Source organism: Arachis ipaensis, chromosome B02, assembly GCF_000816755.2.
Source record: "Arachis ipaensis cultivar K30076 chromosome B02, Araip1.1, whole genome shotgun sequence".
Classification (NCBI taxonomy): domain Eukaryota; kingdom Viridiplantae; phylum Streptophyta; class Magnoliopsida; order Fabales; family Fabaceae; genus Arachis; species Arachis ipaensis.
In genome coordinates, this window is record NC_029786.2 from 28,764,315 (window position 1) to 28,769,077 (window position 4,763).

At 38.6% G+C, this 4,763-nt stretch overlaps 1 long non-coding RNA gene across 1 annotated transcript; it reads right to left on the minus strand.

Moving 5' to 3' along the window:
• Positions 253–2,046, minus strand: LOC110267587. The gene is made up of 3 exons (XR_002355372.1): positions 1,988–2,046; positions 1,771–1,899; positions 253–305 (listed from the first exon to the last, which is right to left on the minus strand). It is a non-coding gene; the product is annotated as an uncharacterized LOC110267587 (long non-coding RNA).

Consider the following 4,763-nt stretch of genomic DNA (forward strand, 5'->3'; position numbering starts at 1 on the left):
CTATTAAACATAAGATAACAAAAGTAGGAATAGAGTGCCAAAGATACAAAATAACAAGCTCCTAACTCAGCCTGCGAAGTCAAGACTGGCCGGAGAATATTTACACATATATACATACATATCCAAAACCCAAAAGTACATATACACAATCCTGCCTCTCCATAAATCTCTAAGAGGATCAAAAAGAACAAGTTATGCGGAGAGAAAGCTAAGTACATATATATACATATAGCATAACAAAATAACCATGTAACCACTCCGCTTCAAGAGTCCAGACGCCTAACAAGATGCCTCTCGACCTGCATCTGAAAAACAACAACATAGTATGGAATGAGAACCGGAGGTTCTCAGTATGGTAGAGGTGCCACACACATAATATATAAGGTCCTGGGAATGCCAGAGGCAATCCTAGAATGCTGACACTCAGATTATAGAGCTTAAAGTATTAAACAGAAGCCATAAAAGGTGGTTTTCTAAGAATATTTAATCCTAACTTAACCTTAAAATCTAAGTCCCATAATGCCATTCCTCCATACCTCCAACTCCATCATGCATTTTCACAGACAAATAAACAGATAAAGGCAAGCACAAGAAGGTTACAGTTACTGTAGGTAACAAATACACATTTAACATGGCAAGTACACATAGGCACACTCAATTAAAGCATAAGCAAGTAATTCAAGTATTATGCATATGATGCATGCCTGTCCTATGGCTGATGAGGCTCATCTGTCGATTATCCAGCCAACCCGACAACTCTGAATTGTCCTTAGACTGTCCCCCGACGTGCATCCCCAAGAGTCTATGCATAGCTTTTTCTCAAAAAATCAATATTGCTCAATGGGGGTAATATTTCTGGGAATTTATATAGTGCTCGGTCACACTTACGTCGTAGGGTCAACAGAGTATCGAGTTTTCAACCTGGTACACGAGGTGGCAAGCCACGACACTTGATCCAGGGAATCTCGTATCTCAGATTATTCAAATTCATAAGCCATATAAATAATTCAATTATAATTCATCAACATCCACATCATTCTCAATCGCATCTCATTCATTATTATATGTCAATCATATTCAATCCTTATCCTTCATTACCACACCTCCCATTTCGTCCATCAATAGTTCCAATTCAAAACATAATTCATTTTTTTCTAAATGAATCAAACTTAAAACATGCTCATTTTCTTAACAATTCTAAATCAAACCATATAACCTTTGAATCTAAATCTTTTTAAATAATCATATAAACAAAATCTCTAATTTTTATAAAATTTCGGTAGCATCTCCTCTAAAACTCGGACTTTGCCACCCTTTCCGGGTCCAAACCTGCTTTCTTTTCAATTCAACATACCCTTCCTCATCATCATAACAATCACCACAATAAATCTACCTCAGATCAATAATTATACTCATACAATATTCAAATCTAACAACCAAAGTTCAACTAAGGATCATAGTTCACTAATCCTAGGCTTCTAACACAAAATACCTCAAATCAATAATTCACCAAATCATTAGTTAATCAACAAGCACCAAACCAACCATGTTCATCAACAATAACATTCAACCATAATTCTCTCCAAATTAACATAACAATATTCACCATCCAAAATTAATAACTAATTATCCAATAAACTTCAACCAAATATATTCATCGACAAATTACTAAACATTAAACATACACCTGCATTCCAACTTATCCTATGGTCATCTAGCCTAAGTTTTCACAGAACATTATATATTAAATGCAAGAAACCTAAACCATACCTTAGCCGATTCCCAAATATTATTCCAAGACAATTTTTCTAAAAGAACATAGCCCTCAAAACCTCAACTAATCCGCTTCCTTCAAGTTCCAGTATTCATAATTTCGGGCTCCAATTATTTATTTTCAACCTAATACACATTCATAACACATATATATCCAATTTAATACTCAAAGCTCAAATCCAATGAAATTAAAATAGAATTATCGTATCCTCACCTTACCCAAGCTTCACATAAGCAAGAGTGAATGTTTTTCTCAAGTTAATTGAATCCTAAAATATCAAAAATCAAAGAAATTCAAAATCCCTTCTCAAAACTCAAAAATTGGGGAAAATAAAGGCTGAGTGTGAAATAATGAGTTACCTATAAAATTGTTCTGGTAGAAACGTAGAGCTCAACGCAGTGAATATGTGGCTGCAAACGGTGCGGTGATCGGAGCTCGGACGGAGGAGTTACGTCAGTTGGAATTTCACCGTAGGGTTACGGGATTCCTTTCTCTCCTTTCCCCTGCAACTTCAACGTTGCTGAAATGGGGAAGAGGAGGACGTGGTTCCTTTAAATAAACTGGTCCGGTTGGGCCCACGGCCCGGTTTGGGCCCAGTTCAACCGGTTCAGCCCGTTCGGTCTAATCTTAGACCGTTTTCTTCAAAATTAGTGTCAAAATTCTCGTTTCGATGAGCTCTATCCTAATTTAATATAATATTCACATTTCTAATTCTCCTTATTAAAAACTAATTTATTGACTAATTATCTACTGATTTAACCGGGGTTTACACTATGGCTGATGATAGCATCTGTCGGTTACATAGCCAACCCGATATGTCCTGATAGCTAACCACTGGACAGTCCTTGCGAGCGTGCATCCCCAAGCTCAAAATCATAACCAATCAAAATAAAATATCCATTGGGAAGAGCTCATCTGGAAAGGTTTAAGTGTCCGGCCACATCTTACAACGCAGGGTCAACAGAATCTCGGATCTCAACCTGAAGCAAGTGGAGCCAACCCACCGCATCTACCCAAGGAAATCTGGGACTCAGATAGTTTCAATCTCAAATCATACTGGTCTGAGAGCAATTAGGGGCTAACCACTGCATCTACCCCAGGAGTCTCAAAACCAAACCCGGAGCAAGTGGAATCGCTCACTACATCTACCCAGGCAGGTATGTCTCACCTCATCTCAAAGCAAGCGGAATCACTCTACTGCATCTACCCAGGCGGGTGTATCTCACCTCATCCCAGAGCAAGCAGAATCACTCCACTGCATCTACCCAGGAAGGTATATCTCAATATTCAGTATCATTTCCATAGTCATTATCACTCTCATCATTAATCTCGTCTCAAAGTCATATTCATTCTCAAAGCTAACTCATTCATTATCAACCATCCATTATCACTATGGCATTACATATACTTCATATCTTCACATCTTCCATACGTAAGTCAACCCTTACCAACCTTACTTCCCACCAAGATACCTCCTCTCCCTTAACTTCTTCTTGTTACTACGCATACTACAATGATTTAAGACTTAAAGGGTGGAAATGGAGGGTTAGAGGTCTGAAATTCGGTTTTTAAGACACAAAAACTCATTTTTTGATGAAAACAGGGTCACGCGTGCGTGTCGCTCATGCGCACGCGTGGAAAGCGGAAAAAGGGAGTGACGTGTGAGCGTTGTCCATGCGTACGCATGGAAATCAGAGAGGGGGAGTGACGCGTGCGCGTCAGTCACGTGTATACGTAGAGGCATTTTGTGCTCCACGCACGAATCCGGCACAATACCATCACAACTCTCTGGTTTTTCTACCACGCAGCAACATCAACATAGCAACGCGCATGCATCGGCCACGCACACGTGTGGGTGGTAAATTATATGGGTTACGCGTGCGCGTCGGCCATGCGTACGCGTGGGCATACGTTTTCTAAAAAAAATTTACTAAGTCTGAAAAAGCTGCAGAATTTTATTTTCAAACCTCAAACTTCTGCCACACATAACTTCTACAAAATTTCTTTTTCAACCATTTCTGAACCGTTGGAAAGATAGTTGAATTAACTTTCATAAAAATTCCAATTTTGAAGAATTCCTAACTTCGAGGACCGAGTTACGGACCGCCAAAGTTGGTCAAAAATCAGTTTCTTACCCAAAACAGAAATCACTAATTTTTCCAATGTTCACAAGCCAAATTTATTTTCACTCATCCAAATGACCACAACCCAACCACATTTATAACACCCTACCATACAGAGTCTTATGCTTAAGTCATAATTCAGAGATGGCAAGGCATTACGACCTCTAAAATAAAAATTTAGTACGTATAGTAGTATGAATGATTGATTATAACTAGGAGCCTTTATAGAAAAAGGGGTAAACAAAAACCGTAACTCGAAAGCGCTACACTCCGATCGATAACGTAACTAGTAAAGGATAAGCGAACACGAGATTATATATATACAAAGGAGTGTCAAAAACAGAAATATCAAGACTCAAAATCCGGTTGCGAAGATAACCAGTCTGAGCATAGTAATATATACATATAATAAGATAAGGAAACCCCAAAGGAAACCCAAAGGGACACAAATACAGAAACCTATTCTCCAAAACCTCCTATAAGAGGAGTCATCACAGTTTGTATTATTTAATGGAGATAAAAGCATCTAATCAAAACATATAACCCAAAACAGAGTCCCGAGAACAAGGATCTTCGCTAATCCAGAAGTCTCCAGCATGCCTCAACGAGAAGCCTCGCGTCCTGCATCTGAAAACCACAAAATCCGCATGGGTGAGAACCAGAGGTCCCCAGCACGGTAACAGCTTCCACATATATAATACATAATAATAGAGAAAAGCTGAAGGCAATCCTAGAACTTCCTCCAGATAATATCAAAGCTTATAAACAAGAGGTCCCCAGCACGGTAACAGCTTCCACATATATAATACATAATAATAGAGAAAAGCTGAAGGCAATCCTAGAACTTCCTCCAGATAATATCAAAG